The following is a 19,278-nucleotide window of genomic DNA, read 5'->3' as shown; positions in this document are numbered from 1 at the left end:
TTCCAAGCATATATAATTGGACAAAATACTAGGTTATTCATATAAATAGTCATGCTTCAAGTGCATTGCTCAGATCTCTAACGCAGTTGGGTAGCACCCAAATGAATAAGACTTGCCTTCATATTCTTTACCAAAGTACTTTCCTAAAACTTAGGACATTTCTGTAAATCTATTTTTTGTGGTTTGCTACCATACTCAAATATTTCTTTTTAAATTTTATTTATGTATTTATTTATTTTATTGTAAAGGTGATGTACAGAGGGGTTACAGTTACATGTCAGGTAATGAGTATTTCTCCGTTTTCCCACTCTAGATCCTCTTCTCCCCAAGTTGTTTAGTTTATTTCCAACATAGTTTCTAGTGAGTATCACTACTGAATTAGTTCACCTTTTGTTCTACCACTTCTGTGTATCCCTTTCCTTTCCCCAAATCAGATAAACATATAGACCAGACAAACGATATAGAAATAAAAAACAGTGTATTGATAGCTTCTCTTGCCTGTCTCTTTTTTAGGTGTCTCAGCATAATTCTATCAAGGCATTGTTAATCACATTTTTCCTAGGGCTTAGAGAATATGAATACCTTAATTTAACTGTGGTACTCAAACTTCATACATTGAAAGTTAATCAGCAATGTGACACTATGAGGAGGTGAGGAGTTTAGGAGGTAGATAAGTGAGAACTCTTTTGGGGTAGGTGAGAAAGACTTGACCTGTCTGTTTTTGTAAATGTAGCAATCCTAAACTTACTTCAAAATAAATGCAACTTTAAGTTATGCCACAGAGCTTTCTTTTACAGTGGTATCCAGATTTAAGTTTCCAACCCTAAAATGTTGGACTACAGTGTTCAAAATTACAAAATAAAAATTCTTCAAAGATATACTGAAAACCAAAGTTTATAAGCTGAAAAACAGTTGAGTTCACAATTCATGAAAAATATTTTTTGTCTCACACATATATAACTCTTATTTATGTAGGCCAACTGTCATCTTGGCCAACTTTCTTCTTTTGTACGTTAATTTCAACATTCATTCATTACTAATTCAGCAGATGTTTATGACATGTTGCTATATGTTCTGATATGGAAAGACTCCTTTATGTAAAACCATTCATATCTCCTATACTTTTGCTTTCCACCTGAATTTTCCTTTCTATCTCTTACTTGTGATTTTATTCAATTTTCAAGGCCCTGTTTAAATTCCTTTCCATGAGACATTCAGTGATGTCACAGATTGGTTAATCTTATGCTACTTTTATGGGCTTTCTATTTTTATTTAGAAGTTCATCATATTGCATTTTGTTTCATACTTGTCTAAAAAATGTATATCCACTTCAAGTTGTACCCACTCAAATGGCAGAAATTATTCTTTGTTCAATTCCCATGGGACTTAGCATAGTATCTTGTATCTACTTATGTGTCTCATAAATTAGAATTGAGTTATTTTAAGCAGGCTTCTGTAGAAAATGAAAAGCCTAATATATGTTTTTTCCTAAGATTATTATTTTTTAACCAGCAGAGAATCCAGGCTCTGGTCACTCATACCTATCTAGCTACTGAGGAGGCTGAGAACTGAGGATCATGATGTGACGCCAGCCCAGGCAGGAAAGTCTATAAGACACTTATCATTGATTAATTACTACTAAAATAAATAAACAACCTGAAGTGGAGGTGTGGCTCAAGTGGTGGAGGACTAGTCTTGAGCACAAAGGCTCAGGAGTTCCAGGCCTTGATTCCAAGTCCCTGGATCTCAAGAAGAAAAAAAAAAGACAGCAGAGAATAGAAAAAGCAGTGTGACATGCAGCATTGTAGATAGCATCTAAAATTGCTTCCTAATATTTGTTACAATTAATTTCATTTTAAAGAAGAAATATACCACATAAACTTCAGGTGAGAACGCTCTTCTCCACGGGTCATGTTAATTCAATATTTTAGAAACTCTCATGTGAGTGAAGACCTTAACCTTTTACTGGTGGTCTAGCAGAGTGGAAAAGAACAGACGTAGCAACAGGGTGAATCACAGCTAGTATGTGCTCATGCCCAGCACGGAGTGAGAACAGGAGCTCTGCAGGAACTAACCAGGAAACTGAGTCACCAAACTGGGCTGCCTAGGGTTACTGATAGAACACTTGTCTTGCTGTGAAACACTAAATCACATTTTGGTTCTGGTAATATATTTTTATTATAATAAATCACCACCAACATATTACTCTTTTCTACCAGCTGAGTCAAAGGAAAGATAAATCCCTTTGATTGTCTGGGAGTCTAATTTTATTAGATGAGGAAACCAAAATATCTATCATGTTTCTTTCATGACTTAGCTGTTAAAAGTAAAAAAAAAAAAATTAAACTTAGCTTCAACACGGGAAGCAATTTTATTTTCTGGTTTGGGCAAAATCTCTATCTATATAAGGACTGCACATGATTTTTTAATCTTTAATTGTACTTTTGCATGAGTTTAATGTTTTAAGGTTCCTCTTTGCACTCAGACACAGTATAATTCCAAAAAAAGCAAGATGAAAAAGATGGACATACTGTTTTATATCTCATCTTGTATAAATGTTTGATGGTAAAAGCAATGAAAGAAAACATCATTGGGAAACACCAAGTGACACAAGGCAGTAAATTGATTTATGCATCTAGAAAAGCTCACAATCTATCGAACGAAGCCAAGAGTGCCTAAGAAACAAGTTCCTTGCATAGCAAAAGCAGAACACTTGGTGTTGAGAAATAGGAAGGTGGAAGTTCACACTGGTTATAACTTCTGTGTAATTTTTTATATAATCAGCTACAATAAAAAAATTTTAAAATCTGGGCCTGGCTTACTTCACTTAATATAATTCTTTCCAAGTCTTTCCATTTCCCAACAAATGGGGCAATGTCATTGTTTCTGATGGAGGCATAGAATTCCATTGTGCATATATACCACATTTTCTTGATCCAAGCCAGGCCCAAAGAAACATAGGTCCCATGGTTTCCCTTATTTGCAATATCTAGTATATGTCTGAGTCAAGCAGAAAAGGTCAGACAAGGTGGTGTTAGGGAAATGAACCCTAAGATATGTATTCAAATGTTTTTTTTTCTTTCATGTGATTGTTTCTAACACATTTATAAGATTATTTCTTTGTTGCTTTGTATGTCCCTCCCCCACAGTATAACCCCTGCTTTCACTGTATTTGATGTTGGTATAATTTGTGGAGGGGAAGGGCAAAAACAAATCATTTAACTAGGGATACAGGTAGACCCATTGCAACAATGAGATGTACCAGTCGTTATGTCGAAAACGAACTTTACAACTTTGGTGGCGGGGGAGGGGGAGCGGGGAAGATTGGGTGGAGGGGCAGGGGGAGGCTGGGAAGGGATGGGAAGGGGAAACAAAGGAGGAGGCTACAATGCTTGATAAGAAATGTACTCATTTAATATAATTTTTTCCAAACCTTTCCATTTCCTAACAAATGGGGAAATGTCATTCTTTCTGATGGAGGCATAGAATTCCATTGTGTATATATACCACATTTTCTTGATCCATTCATCTACTGAGGGGCATCTGGGTTGGTTCCATATCTTAGCTATGGTAAATAATGCTGCAATAAACATAGTTGTGCTGGTAGCTTTAGTGTGGTCTTGTTTGTAAACATTTGGGTAAATGCCCAAAAGTGGGATTGCTGGATCATAGGGGAGATCTATGTGAAGTCTTTTGAGGAACCTCCATACTGCTTTCCAAAGTGGTTGAACAAGTTTACATTCCCACCAACAATGAAGTAAGGTGCCTTTCTGTCCACATCCCCTCCAGCATCTGTTGTTGTTAGAGTTCTTGATTTTTGCTATTCTAACTGGAGTGAGGTGATATCTCAATGTTGTTTTGATTTGCATTTCTTTTATGGCTAGGGATGTTGAACATTTCTTCATGTGTCTATTAGCCATCCTTCTTTCTTCTTCAGAGAAGCTTCTCTTTAAGTCTTTCGCCCACTTATTTATTGGGCAGTTGTTTCTTTGAGGATTTGTTGTTGGGTGGTTTAATTTTTTGAGTTCCAAGTATATTTTAGATATGAGACCCTTGTCCGTTGTATAGGTCCCATGGTTTCCCTTATTTGCAATATCTAGTATAGGTATGAGTCAAGCGGAAAAGGTCAGATAATGTGATGTTAGGAAAATGAACCCTTAAATATGTATTTTAATGTTTTCGTTTCTTTCATGCATGTGTTTCTAACGCATTTATAAGATTATTTCTTTGTTGCTTTGTATGTCCCTCCCCCACAGTGTAACCCCCGCTTTCACTATATTTGATGTCAGTATAACATGTGGAGGAGATGGGGACAAACAAGTCTTTTAAGGATTCAGGTGGACCTGTTGCAACAATGAGAAGTACAAAATGTCATGTCAAAACCAGCTTTACAATGTCGGTGGGGGGGGAGGGGGGTATAATTGGGTGGGGGGAGGGGGGTATACTTGGGTGGGGGGAGGGGGGAGGCGGGGAAGGGAGGTGAAGGGTAAACAAAGGAGGAGGCTGCAATGCTTGGTAAGAAATGTATGCATTATCCTGCCCATGTAATTGTAGCCCCTCTGTACAGTATGTTCTCAAATAAAATAAAATAAAATTTAAAAAAAACAAAAAACAACAAAAAAAAAACATTGGCTACCACAAAAAAAAAAAAAAGAAATGTACTTATTATCTTGCCCATGTAATTGTAACCCCTCTGTACAGTATTTTCACAATAAAAAAAGAAAAAAAAGAAGATACAGAGGAAAAAATAATTTAAATCTGAAGTATAAGAGGATAGCAAAAGTGACCAAACTTATTTGACAGAACTAAGATGCTACCAATACAGAAATTGTTAACTAAAATGTCCTCCTTGGAAATCTATTAAATATCAGTGATACACAGAACCAGTCTTTGAGAGGCTAAAAATTCCCAGATAATGTACATAGACCAATACAGAAGGGAAACAAAAATATCTCCCACATCTTAACTAATCAGAATTGTAAGGGAATAATTACATTAGGAGAATGTTAGAAGATAAACATGTTAGAGGGATGAGACTGTTAAAAGATGCATCCGTGAAGGAAGATGGCAAAAGGAAAGCACTGAAAGTGTTTGAATAAGAAGGGCTAGAGGGGATTGGAAAGAGAGAGAGCAAGGCAGGGGCTTAATCTGATTAAAATAGCTATTAAAAAGTCTACTAAATGTGAGCATCATCTTATCCTTTTTGCTTAAATCTTTCGCAGTTAAAAATATCTGTGAGGTATCAGATTGGGCAGTAGTTTTAAATGTAATAAGAAGAGTGTGAAAGATTATCATGCTAGGAATCCAGGTTCTTCTAAAGAAGGAAACTTCTGATTTACCATAGGCACCTTTGTAATGCACTGAACTCATACCTGGTCCATACTGAAAATTCTCTGTACATGGACAATTAGCTTTAGTGGTCCATCCATAGTAAGAGGAATGCAAAAAGAATAGCAGGTAACAAGATTTTCCAACTTGTTTTCTTACTGTGAAGTTTTTCATATTTTGGATATTTTTACAAAAAAAAAGAAAAATGTACTATATAAATAAACACATAAACAGGCTTTCAGTTGCATTTTGGGAAGTTTAGATTTCAAATTTTCTTGTTTCCTTAAAACACAATACAAAACGTTTCCCCATATATCCATAATCTGCACCACAGTTCTGCTATGGCAATGGCAGCGTACTGTTCTCAGTGCATAGAAGGAGCAACATGTGAGCGTGAGAGACTCTTCTAGTTGGAAGGAACCAAACAGAACAAGAATCTGTCACTTGGCACTTGAATCTCTCCCCATGTGGCTTAAAACTATTTTTTTAACCAAATATTATTATGTAGCAATCACTAAAATGTTCATGCCTAGTCATCATCACATGGATTGTTTGGGGCTCGTAACGTAGTGAGGAAGAATTTTTTATACTTCCTTCCAATAACAAAAGCCTTGATTAACTAAGGTGTGCTTGCAAACTTGGGAATTTTACCTAAGCTACCTAAAATAAATGGAAAAATACAAACTTGCAAAAAAAATTATAAAACATAACACCCTACAAAGAGGTATTCCTCACAGGAGTCTCCTGTTTATAAATGACCACAAATTTAGCTTGGAGTGGTAATCATGAAAATGATTAAAGGGATGGAATTAGGTTACAGTCTGATAAGTCATGTTGATAGGTTTTGTAGATTAGTTATAAGAGAAAGAGGTTAAGTCCTAAAATTAGGACCCAAGTCGTAGAGAAAATGTGGGATCATTTCCTAGAGATGGAAAATGAGAAGGAAAGGTTTGGAGTAAAAAGAAAAAAAACTAAAGAATTGGGTGTGTAAAATGTTGTTTAAGATGAAACTCTAAATGGCAAGAGCCTATCAGCACCTACATATCTTGGACTAAACCTCGGGAGAGTGATCAACACAAGAGATGGAAATGTGAGGACCAGTTGGGTGGCAGGGGAGTAGATAGAATCCTTAGCCAGAGAACTGAGCTCAAGAAGATTTCTGAGGGCTGGGAATTTGAAACAGTACCTTAAAAGGATGCTCCAGACAAAAGATATAAGGGAGGTAGGGATAAGATATTAGGTCTCTCAAAGCCAAGGGATAAAATCACTTTAAGATAAAGGTTTCCAAGTAATAATCAATTATTTCCAATCCTATGAGAATATGCCTAAGGGGACTTGACAATTGGGCTTTGCATAATTCTGTTCAGTAAGGACTATGCACATGAGCTTCCTATTGGAGATGGCTTTCATCCTGATGGAACTGAGTTGAGAAAAGATGTCAAGTAAAAAACTGGAGGTGGCAGATAAACAACCAGTTCTAGTACCTTTGCTAAGCACTGAAGAGAAAAGACAAAGGCTGAAGGAGTTTGTGAGGTTTTGTTTTGTCTTTTTGGTTTTGTTTATTTAGTTTGGTCTGGTTTGTTTGCTTTGCTAAATAGAAGACATAGTGCAACATGCCTGAATGCTTTTTCAAATAATAGAGAAATCTGATAGTGCTGTAGCAGTAGCTCTGGGAGAAAAGTATTAGAGTCGAAGATGGAATTGAGGATTCAGTTGATGGGTTGGCTAAGAGCACAAAGCATGGAGAATTCTGCAAAAGAAAAGATCATTTTGTAAAGTTGAATGGTTAATCAAGGAGGAAAGTTTATTCTGCTTTCTTCTATTATATTAGCAAGATGAAAAGAAGTGTAAGAGTGAGTTGGAGGGAAAGGAAGTTAAAGGTTGAAGAGGAGACAGCCTGAAATAGTGGGCTTGGTGAATGGAAGAATGAACTGATTGTGAAAATTGCAGGGCTGGAAAGGTGGCTCAATGGTAGAGTGCTTGCCTTGCATGCATGAGGCCCTGGGTTCGATTCCCCAGCACCACATAAGCAAAAAGAAAAAAGCCGGAAGTGGCGCTGTGGCTCAAGTGGTAGAGCGCTAGCCTTGAGCTGAAGAGCTGAGGGACAGCACCCAGGCCCAGTGTTCAGGCCCCACGACAGGACCCCCCCCCCAAAAAAGAAAATTGCAGCACTGCCAGTGTGCTGGGAGAATGGCAGCAGACTTCTGTTTTCTTCTGGCTGTCCTTATACATTCCACCAATGGCTCAAAGAAGGAGGACAACTGGTTGGAGTTTGCCAGTGACTATAGTGGTGGAAGAGAAAAGCAGCAGAAACAGAAGTCTATCGAGATGGGGTTATTGCAATGGTTATAGGATCTAAACTGGATAAGGAGGAAAGTTCTACAGTCTTTGTTGTCCTTTATCCAATGTTGCTAGTAGTTTTATAATGCAAGTTTTCTTGGAAATGTGACTTATCATTCTACATTACCACTCTACACTAAAATGATGCTGATATTGTGGACACAGATTCTTTTCAGACATTTTTATTATTATTACTCTGTGTTGAAAGATGTTGATTCGGAGAGAATCCAGGGGACAATGCATTGCCTTTTCCTTTGCTCAATACCTGCATTTTTATGACTCCAACTCTGAACTCTAATAAATCCACATGCCCTTTGCATTTTTTCCTCCATGGTGTTTCTCTTATTTCTTTCCCCTATCCTGCTCATCTCAGACACATGAGGATACAATTTCCACCTAAAGATGCACCAGACTGCATTATCTTGCAAGATTATCCTTCAGCCTTCTTTTATAGTATTAGCCCAGAATCATCCAGGGCTAGGACTAGTGCAATATTTGCAAGCTAAATATGTCTCAAACACAGCAAGCATTGCTCCATCTCACATGGAAATGTAAAGTGCTCACATCTCTGTAATGCTTTCCAATTAACTGGGAGCTTTCTATGCTTTTATATTGTTTGAGATCCCCTCTCCCCTTTCTATCCTGTTTCCATTCCATACTACATCTTATATATGTCTGAACATCTGTCCCCTGAAAAATTCAAAGGTCTCTGTTGTGTATTTGGTCAGCTGTGAAGAAGAGCCCCTGAGAGCCCTGGAATCAGGAGACCACAACTGATGGACAGTGTTTCTTTGGCAGCTGAACTTTGGAAACACTTCACAGGCTGTTTTCCTGTGAGCTGAGCAGAGATTGCCTTTCTGGAACTTTCTCTCTAGTCAGCTGCTGTTGGCTGGCCTCTGTGTGAATTGGAGCATGATCCAGCACTAGAAGGCTGCTTAAAGAAGAGAATGGGTGTGATTTGGGGGAATCCTAAAACCAACAAACGCCCTTTTACTTTCAACGTACGGCATGAAGAGACAAATCAATTTAATGATTTACCTGGCCAGTTTTTAATAGCTTATTTTATTTATTTATTTTTACAAAAGCAAAGCAAAGCATTTTTTAAGAGGTGAAGGAAAAAATACTTCAACCATGGGTGGGTTGATTCAGCTGGAGCTGTGGATAATGTGGCTAAATCTTTCAGAACTCTTGGCTAGAGGCAGAGGCAAATACATAGGATAACAAGCTATCAATACGTTGTAACCCACGGAGTGTGTAGCTCTACATTAAAAAATGAAGTCAGACTCTTCTAAACTGGAGAACACATGCTCTAAAAGTCCAAGAAGTGCCAGGAAACCCATGATGTTCCCACAGTACTCAAGAAACTTTGCTCTGCACCTGATATCCTTCAGCAGCAAACAAGGGAAGAAGTTTGATGCAAAGATACAGCTGGGGACCTCTTGTGCATAGGAAGTGCTTGAAAGAGGATGCAAATGAGCCCTCTGATGTCAGTTACTCCTTCCTGCCGGGCAGGTCCACAGCAGGAGCCCAGACAGCCTACACAGCCCCTCTTCTTGTTACAGGGCAAGCAGAGGTCAGTATGACTCAGGATAGAAACTTGCCAATGGGAAAGTGAAAACAGATCCAACTGAAAGGATGGCGAATGTGAAGGAAATCACACCAGGACTCTCCTGAGACAGGCAGTGATGGACAGGATGTACAAAATTCATCCCTATTCCCAAGAGCAAGGAGTCAGCCCCGAGAAAATGACATCACTAGAGATTCCAATCCTTTACCTTCTGAAAAACAAACAACAACAACAACAAAAACAGTAGACCTTTCTGAGAATGGAGTATTATGTTTTCTGTCCTAGTTGGTTCTTTAATGAAGTAATCTCAATGCACACACAATCAAAATCTGGAGCAAATGTTGGTTTATGCTTCTTACATTATCTTAAAAGTTTTACTGGGTGGGGGGGGGGAAGTAGGAGAAAAATGAGGGAAGGGGTAACGAGTTTGACAAAGAAATGTACTTTTTACCTTACTTATGTAACTGTAACCCCTCTGTACATCACCTTGACAAAAAAATTTTTTTTTTAAATTTTGCCACAGACTTAATTCACTAAAAAGGATACTGTCTTGGAATGCATGAAAGGTAGGTTGCAGAAGATGGCTGAAGTTGAAGTGCTGTCCTCCTATGGCATGGTTGTGCTATGGAATCTTCTCTTCCTCATTTCTGTTCTACTAAACTTTCCTAACATACCCACTTCCATTTGCCTTCATCTTGGCCACTGGTACTTACATAAGTAAGTACCATTTCTGTTTCTCTCTCTCTTTTCACATTTCTGTTTCTCTCTCTCTCTTTTTCAAGAGGATACCAATTGTTTTGCTGTCAGCTGAATCATCCCAGAAGCCACATTTTAAAATATAAAATATTGGAATCTTTATTATACAGTTAACAGGCTGCAGGCCGCCAGTGGTTAAAAGGCCCGCAGCACGCAAATACACATAACCCAGCTAGGAAACATGCTAAAGAGGAAAGAAATAACAGAAACAATACCAACAAGCCAATTCAAGTTCCAATGGAGAGTTGAATTGGGACTCCATGATAACTGGAAATGAGCCAGGAGACAAGACACAGGACACGATCACAGAGACACACTTGGCATGGAGTACTGGTGGCTAGACTGGTCCGGGCCTAAATAGGTCGGCACAGGGGGCAGATCCACAGGAAATTCCCAGTCCCAGGCACTAGACTGACAGATTCAGTAACCTATCAGCCAAGTGCCTGCCCCTGCCTCCAGGGATACGGGCACGCCCATTACCTAGGAGACAGGTGATGGACAGGGGGTTTTCCTCCCCCAGCATGAAGACAAGATATCAGACCCTACAATCCACCATGTGGCCAATATGGAGCAGGCCAGACCTGGTCTCCTTACTTCAGTTTGAAGGGGTTTCACTTTGGTATTTCACATATAGAGTAATACAATCAGATTCTTTGTTTAGTTCACTTATTCTATCCCTACTACCCTCACTGCAGGTCTCATTGGGTTTCATTCATGTTTACTCCATTCTTCTAGTCCATACCATGGACATTTTAGTTATTAATATCACTTTTAATATCGTGTGTTCTTTTCTTCCTCGCATGCATTTTTGATGTTTGGTGGTTTTCTGTATTGATAATATTTAATTATTTTCTTTTTCTCATTTGTGTCTGTTTTCTTCTGGTTTATTTTATGCTTTCATGTATTTTTATTTTGATAGTCCTCTTTCTTCTACTTCTGGATATAGGATTCTCTTAAGAATCTTTTAAAGGTTGGACTCGGGCCTAAATTGACTATATAAATATTTATACTCTCCAGAAAATGAAAAACAGAGGTTTTTTTAATTATTTGTTGCTGTTTTTCTTTTTCTTTTTCTGTACCATTTGTTCATTTATTTGTCTTTGGGAGGGTAAAGGGGCACAGAAATGGAGGGACAAAGGGTGATCAAATGCAGCAGTGGTACTTACTAGACACTATACTGAAAAAAACTATACAACTTGTAAATGAGGATAGGAGGGGAAAACTGGAAGAGAGTGAAGGAAGAGGTGACATTGTCTAAAAAATTGTACTCTTTATATGACTTATGTAACTGTAACCCTCTGTACATCACCTTCACAATAACAATAATAATTTTAAAAATATTTACACTGATCCTCTTCAACATATCTAGAAATAGTGAGAACACTGCTCCTTAAAGTGGTCTATACCTCCAGCTGTATTTAAGGTTGGATGAGTCTTTTTTTTAAGCTCATATCTTTAATAAAACCTAATATATCTTTATGGATATAATTATTCAGAGAAACAGAATCTTCTATCAAAGTCCCTGCATATGACAATATCTGTTCAATAATCAGCAGGCTTGTCTGTTTACATAAGGAACTGAAAAACATTCACAATGAAACTTTCACAATGGCCATCCAAAGATGCCCAAAATATGCCCCACACAACAGGATGGAATTGTCTAGCTCTTGTGCTCTACCTTTCCAGAAAAAAAAATAGTACTACTCTGTTACTTCAAGGCTACAAGGAACTCAGGGAAGGAATAGTGAAACAGAGATATGCTTGCCAAATATCCACATGCTGCTCACATTAATTGGGCCTCATTTTCCAGTATTTTATTGCTTTAGTTTTCTGGATAACAGAGTACGAATTCAGCTATGGACACAGAGAACCCTTTTGATTTGGCTCCCCCACTAGGCAGAATTCACATACTCTACTCTCTTTGTAACAATATCATAGAGGTATAGTATAATATCTATTCTGTGGAAAATACCTTCAATGATGGCAGAACTCCAATGTCATGTCTCTTCATTCAGCTTTCCTCCCTACTCTAGCATAAGACTTATTTAATGAGTGAGTCAACAATATCCAAGGATTTTAGGGTTTTCTGTACTAGTTATTCATTGAGAAAATGTAAAAGGAAGCATTAGAATGTTATGTCTCTTTTTCATATTTACAAATAATATACTCTTAAAATATGATAGCTTATGTTGAATTAGAAATACATTCATACTTCTTTTACCTGTTTCTATGAGACTCAAGTTTAATGTGTAGCGTGATACACAGTACATATCTGAAAAACAAAAGCAATAGAACACTGGAAAATTTAGGAGCATAAAATAGGCCAAATAGAACCATTTCTATAGGATGGGCTATTGTCTATGTTAATGGATTTCATTATATGCTTAATTTCTCAGCTAATACTACTTTAATACTTATATATTTTTATTGTAAAGATACTGTATAGAGGGGTAACAGTTATATGAACAAGGAAATGAGGCCATTTCCTATCGAGCAATGTTACCCCCTCCTTTGTTTGTCCCCTACCATCCGTTTCCTCCCCACCTCCCGAAACTTAATAATTTTAAAGTATTATGTTCACAGAAAGTGGAGAAAATAAATGTTACTTCTCTAACACTAGAAAAGGAACAAATAATGGTGCAAGTCTATTTTGAAGAATGTTTTAAATCTCTTATGAATATATGTGTTTTTTACTCTGCCTTGAAAAAGTTATGGCTGAAGCCCAGGATAGAACCATAAGAGGTTTTATCTTTCTTGCTGTTGTTTTTAATGTACTTATAATGTACTATCTGATTTTTTTGTTTCTTTTGTATGTTCTTCTCCCATGGTATCATCCCTGTTTTCACTTTATTTGATTCCAGTGTCCTGCATCTTGTATATACATTTTCTAATCTGGGGGAGGAAAGGGAAATAACAAAATGCTGAAATAAGGATACAGGTTGACCATTGTAGCAATGAGATGTACAAGACACTATGTTGAAAATGAACTTTACAACTTGGGAGGGGGAGGGAGGAGTTGGGGAGGTGGGGAATGAAAGGATGGTAGGAGAAAAACAAAGGAGGAGGTAACAATGCTCGATAGGAAATGTACTCATTACTTTACTCATGTTACTGTAACCCTTCTGTACATTATCTTCACAATAAAATATATTTAATAAAAAATTATGGCTGGAGTGAAATATATACTGGACCTGTCTAATCGAAATATTAATGACTTCTAGACCTATTAGTGGCTACAACCAAAGCCAAAAATACAAGACCTATGAATATCCAGAAAAGTTCTATGAGAAGTTAAAGGAATATTTTAATTTTCAATGTATAACTCCCTGAAAAACCACTAGAATACTATCTATTGACTCTGACTGACCTAAGATACACCATTGGCCTCCACCTCTGGTTTGCTATTGTTTTTATTTTTTTAAGTTAGCTTTCTTATTCCTGCACAAACAAGTAAAAATTTCTATGTCCTTTCCCTTCTTCCCCAGTTATCTTGGTCCCATCACAACTCAGTTTGAAAGTTTGGAGTTCAAAGACATATTTGGACATTGCTTCTTGCATGAAGAGACCTCCTTTTCCCCCCTTAATTCTTAGCAGCAAAAAACATGAAGTGAAGTTAGTACAAGCAATAGTACTTTATTACTTTCAGAGTTGCTACATACAAAAGTAATATGAATAAATTTTAAAAGTATACAATGTGCTGTGTTGCCAAGCTATCTGTTCGATGGTTAAAGTAACTTCATTATCAACAGAGAGGCATCTGTGTAAATCCAGGGTTCAGTAATAGTAGTTTCAGTCTCCATGGTAGGCTTTGTAACATTAACCTCTGAGGATAAGGAGATACTTCAGAATAGCAAAGGATATACTTCTCAATATTACTACAGAAGTTTTATGTGGTGTATCCACTTTTATGGAAGAAAAGAAAGTAAATAAAAGCTTACAGTGTGGGGGATAGATGCATTTAAGACTGCACAAAAATGAGCTCCTTTTATAATGTGGGAAAAATTTGCTATAAAATCAGTGGTTGGGTTGTTTCTAGTAATGCTTTTAGACGGTAGGAAATGAAACATTACAGTTGGGGATGAACAAGAGAGGCTCTCAGAATAGTTTGCGAGCTTGATCCCTTCAAAAGCTGAAGGATCGCACAGTATATGTTTTTCTCCACTCTCTAAATCTGAAGAAGATTAGAAGTAGCTTGTGATGGTTTCAAAGAAATATTCTTAATCATGCTGCTTGCAAAATGATCTTGTTTCTGCTATAAATTACAGGGAAAAAATCCCATTGAAGCATTGCTAATGTACATGCTGTGATATAGTTCTCTCTTCCAACCTAGTTTGAAGAGCTAAATGCCAGAGTGGAGCTGTAGCTCAAGTGGTTAGAGCACTAGCTTCAAACACCAAAGCTCAGGGACAAAATTCAGGCCCTCAATTCAAGCCCCATGACTAGCACATACACACAAAGAATTTATATTTCTGAAGTTTTCGATAGAAATAAACCCACTTTACTATACTTTCTTAAGTATAGTAGAGATGTTTTGTTGTTATTTCTTTCTCTGATTTTGTTCTTATTTTATTTGCCTGAAGTTGGGAGAAATTTTCTATACATTAACTTTCCAGATAATAATAGCAAAACTGTTTATTTTGTTCACTGTCATAAAAATTAAAACTTTATTTAAAATATCCCACAAGACTCAATACATTGTTTTACCCTGGACCTTTATAACCATGCAGGCCTGTGGGACAAAGGTATCTTCTCTCCTACTCTTGCCATTTTTTTTTTCGTGGCACAGACATTAAGAAATCTTACTCCTCACAATCTATTCTGTCATTAGAGTAACCACAACTACATATGATTTCTCTTCTCATTCACTTTGTAGATTTTAGAAGGCATTCAACTCATATTATTACATTAATGAATATTAAGTGGTAGACACAAAGAAAGGACTTTGTGCCTATTGCCTTTATGTATGAATACATAACTAGCCATAATCCCTGAGGAGACTATCCTATGCTTAGAAGTAGATTTGTTTCTTTCTCTTTTATAGTTGTAGAAAGTACTTATATTTAATATATCAGACCTGCTCTGTTACATATAAATTCACTCATCCTTCTAACTACAGGAAAAGGTCTGCAAATAAATAAATAAATGCCTAAGAATAAACCTATCCAAAGAGAAAAAGGATTTGTACAAAAAACTATAAAAATCTTGAATAGATTGTAGGAGACAACAGAAAATAGAAAGTCTTCCTATGTTCTTGCATTAACAGAATTACCTTGTGAAGGTAACCATACTGCTACAGGCTGTTTACAAATTTAATGAAAATCCCAATGCCATTCTACATAGAGACACAAAAGGCTATCCTAAAAATTGTGTGCAAGCACAAAAGGGTCTGAATAGAGAAAGCAATTTTAAGCCAAGCAAAACAACAATACTGGAGGTATCACAAACCAGACTTCAATAACCTATAGAGTTATAATTACAAAGGCAGCATGGTACTGGCAGAAAACAGACCCAAAGAAAAGTAAAACAGACTAGAAGACCTGAAATTAATCCACATACCTATGGCCAATTGACTTTTAACAAAGAAACCTAAAATGTGCATTAGGAGTAGGACAGCCTCTTCAACAAATGGTGATGGGAAAATTCGATATCCACACACAGAAGACTGAAATGGGACCCTTATCCTCACCCAGTACTAATATCAATTCAAAATAGATTAAATTCTGAATCGAGAACTGAACCTTTATAACTTCTACAGAGCAGAATAAGGAAAACATTAGAGCTTGTTTAGTATAGCAAGTAGCATTTTTAGAGTTCCACAGGCTCAGGAAATGAGAGTAAGAACTAACAAATAGGGATACATTAAGCTGAAAAGCTTCTGTACCAAGAAGGATGTAGTCACTAAGCTGAAAAGACAACCTATAGAATGGGAAAAAAGCTTCGTCATCCATATACCAGACAGGGACATATAACCAGAATATGCAAAGAGTTTAAAAAAAATTCCTCAAAGGATCAAATAAATTAGTAAATAGGCAAAGGAATTAAACAGAGTCTTCTCAAAAGTGGAAATAAAAATGGCCAATAATTATCTGAAGAAATGCCATAAAAGAAAGGCAAATATTCTAGTTTCTAGAAGAAAGAAAAATACGGAGATTCTCATAGCTCTTAAAAACAATCTATAGTAGAAACATAAGAGAGAGCCTTGTAATCAAATGGCTTAAAATTAAAGGGCAGACTGAACAAATTGTCTGAGCATCTCTTCTGACCATCATGCCCATGGCCAAGATCAGTAATTCTGTGTAGAGTTATACTGGGGTTGTGAGGGATTCAAGAATGGGCTAGTTGCCTGGTGCTGGTGGCCCATAATCTTAGCTACTCAGGAGGCTGAGATCTGAGGATCATGGTTCAAAGCTAGCCTGGGCAGGAAAGACCATGAGACTCATTTCCAATTAACCACCAGAAAACTGGAAGTGGTGCTATGGCTCAAATGGTAAAGCGCGACTAGCCTTGAGCTGAATTGCTCAGGAACAGCACCCTGGCCCAGAGTTCAAACGTCATGATTGACAAAAAAAAAAAAGAATAGGGTAGTAGATCTAGGCTAGGGCCTAATTTCAAGAAGAGGGAAATCTGATGAACTATAGGTAGTACAGTGGATGGAGAAAAGATAACAGCAAGGTCAATTTCATTACGATACAGTATATGCATGTGTGAAACACATACATTTTAGGTGAAAATCCTATGAGCAATTAACAAACAGCTAAAACTATAAAAACAGTAATGTAAAAACATTCCTATCTTGGTGTCCTAGACAGAGGAGGGGTGGTGAACGAAGAAGATGAAGGACAATGAATGTGATCAAAATACTGCATGAAAATAATATTTTAATATGTCTGAGTCAAGCAGAAAAGGTCAGATAAGGTGATGTAGGGAAATGAACACTAAGATATGTATTCAAATGTTTTTTTCTCTCATGCAATTGTTTCTAACACATTTGTAAGATTATTTCTTTGTTGCTTTGTATGTCCCTCCCCCACAGTATAACCCCTGCTTTCACTGTATTTGATGTTGGTATAATGTGTGGAGGGGAAGGGGAAAAACAAATTGTTTAAATAGGCATACAAGTAGACCCATTGCAACAATGAGATGTACAAGTCGTTATGTCAAAAATAAACTTTACAACTTTGGTGCGGGGGGGGGGGGGGGGAGGGAGGGAGGGGAAAGGGGGGAGGGGGAGGATGGGAAAGGATGGGAAGGGGAAACAAAGGAAGAGGCTACAATGCTTGATAAGAAATGTATTCATTGTCTTGCCCTTGTAATTGTAACCCCTCTCTACAGTATTTTCACAATTAAAAAAAAAAGAAAATAATGTTTTAAAATAATGGACCTAGTGAGGATTGTGAAATTGGTTTGAGAAAGGGACAGAAACGATGAGTGAGAGTTGATTTGATCAAGTACATTATATGCATATATGGCCATATGAAAATGAAACACCCTTCTACAACTCATTGAAGCTAAACATATTAAAAACAAAACAAATAAACAAAAGAAAAAACTGTGGTCAGGCACCAGTGGCTCAAGCCTGTAGGTTCATACTTAATTACTCCAGAGGCTATGATCTGAGGATCATGGTTCAAAGCCAGCCCAGGCAGAAAAGTCTGTGAGATTCTTATCTCCAATGAACCACCAGAAAACCAGAAGTGATACTGTGGCTCAAAGTGGTAGAGTGCTAGCTTTGAGTAAAAAAAGTGGGACAGTGCCCAGGCTCTGAGTTCAAGCCCCACAACCAACCAATTCCACAAAACCAAAGAAACCTGTCAACTGGAGTGGGAGACAGAAGAAAAGGAAGAATGAGTAAAGGAAACATTCCCAAGGCTACAAACATGAAAAGAAGCTAATATTCAGGCTAGATATTAATAGTTCCACTAGACTCCAGACTCTTCCCTGATCCTTGGTGATAACTCTCTCAAGTGATAACTGTACAGTCTGACTCAAAATTCTATCAGTAGAGTTTTACCATTTTATTTTAGGTTCTACTGGTGTTGACAACATGACATCAGTAGTTGAATTCCCTATGCTCTGTCCATTAGCCATCAATAACTGGGCAAGGATCATTTCCTCCCTGAGCTGAGACAGCCTTAGAGTTTGTTACAATCTGGGACAGCTACTGCCAATGAATCAGACCGAGCCAGTCTGTTGAAATTTCTCTGCCATTCCCGGATTAAAATTTGCTTGTCATATTAGTATAATTTTTTTCTGCTACAATTGAAAGATGTACATTTTTTTTTGTTCAACATCCTCATTTTAGTTGAGCACATTTTACTTAAGCCTATTCAGACAAGTGCTTCTCCATTTGGCTGAATATCGTGTCAAATTCTCCCAATAAGTGACTTGCTTTGGTATTACTTTCCTTGTGCTTCCATCATCCTAGCCACAGGAAGGAAGATATTAACACCACTGTAAAACTTCAATTTATAAAACAAGCAATAAAAAAACTTGTCCTTTCCTCCAGGTTTGTACAATGAGCCTTAGTAAATGCGAGCTGTAGGAAGTTCTAGTTTTTTTGGTCAGTTGCAGAAAGCAACCTCATTCTTCATCATTTTTTCCCTTTCTATTTGAGAATGTTCTGAATAGTTTTGGGTAGAGCTTGCCACTCTGTATATCTGCTGTAAGTCTCATCCTATGGTTACCTACGATATTCAAAGTAGAAAAAAAGAGTAGTTTATTCATTCATGGAGCAAATATTGACTGAATATATTACTGCAGGCCTGGCTCAGAACTAGAGAGAGACCATGTACATTACTCAGTTTTACACTTCTATAATAAAGCACTTGGTGTCATTAATTTGCAGAGAGAACATATTTATTTTGGGTCATATTTTTGGAAGTCCCAATTCGTGAAGAGGTAGTAGATTCAGGCAGTTACCCGTGGCAGAGCAAAACTATACAACCAAGAGTTAATAAAGAAAGGAAGAGGAAGAGACTGGGGAGGGGGTGGGTCCTTCAATTCCTAGGGCTGATTTCTTCTATAATCTATGAACCTGCCACAAGACATCACCACCTACTGATCCATAGCACCTCCCAAGAGGAACCAAAATATTAACACTGGACCTTTTGGGGGGCACTCATCCAAACCACAGGAACATGCACACTGCAGTCAGTCAAACAGAAATAGTCTTTGGACTCATGAACCTGTAGTCTAGAGGGAGAGAGGAACAATAAATACAAAACTGACATCTGCATGGTGGGATTGTGGTTCATTGGACAAGAACATGGAGCAGTAAGAAAATATAC

General features: G+C 37.3%; 1 long non-coding RNA gene across 1 annotated transcript in view; it reads left to right on the top strand.

The window, feature by feature from the left end:
• The first annotated feature begins 9,758 nt into the window (after nt 1–9,758).
• Nucleotides 9,759–19,278, top strand: part of LOC138840663 (uncharacterized) — a 63,939-nt gene continuing 54,419 nt past the window's right edge. Inside the window, exon 1 of the long non-coding RNA XR_011376191.1 lies at nt 9,759–9,801. This is a non-coding gene — a long non-coding RNA (uncharacterized lncRNA). The remainder of the gene's footprint in view (nt 9,802–19,278) is intronic.

This window comes from Dipodomys merriami, unplaced genomic scaffold (assembly GCF_024711535.1).
Source record: "Dipodomys merriami isolate MVZ:Mamm:240054 unplaced genomic scaffold, mDipMer1.0.p SCAF_30, whole genome shotgun sequence".
Classification (NCBI taxonomy): Eukaryota; Metazoa; Chordata; class Mammalia; order Rodentia; family Heteromyidae; genus Dipodomys; species Dipodomys merriami.
Note: the sequence above shows the minus strand (reverse complement) of the source record. Positions and strands in the feature narration are given on the sequence as shown.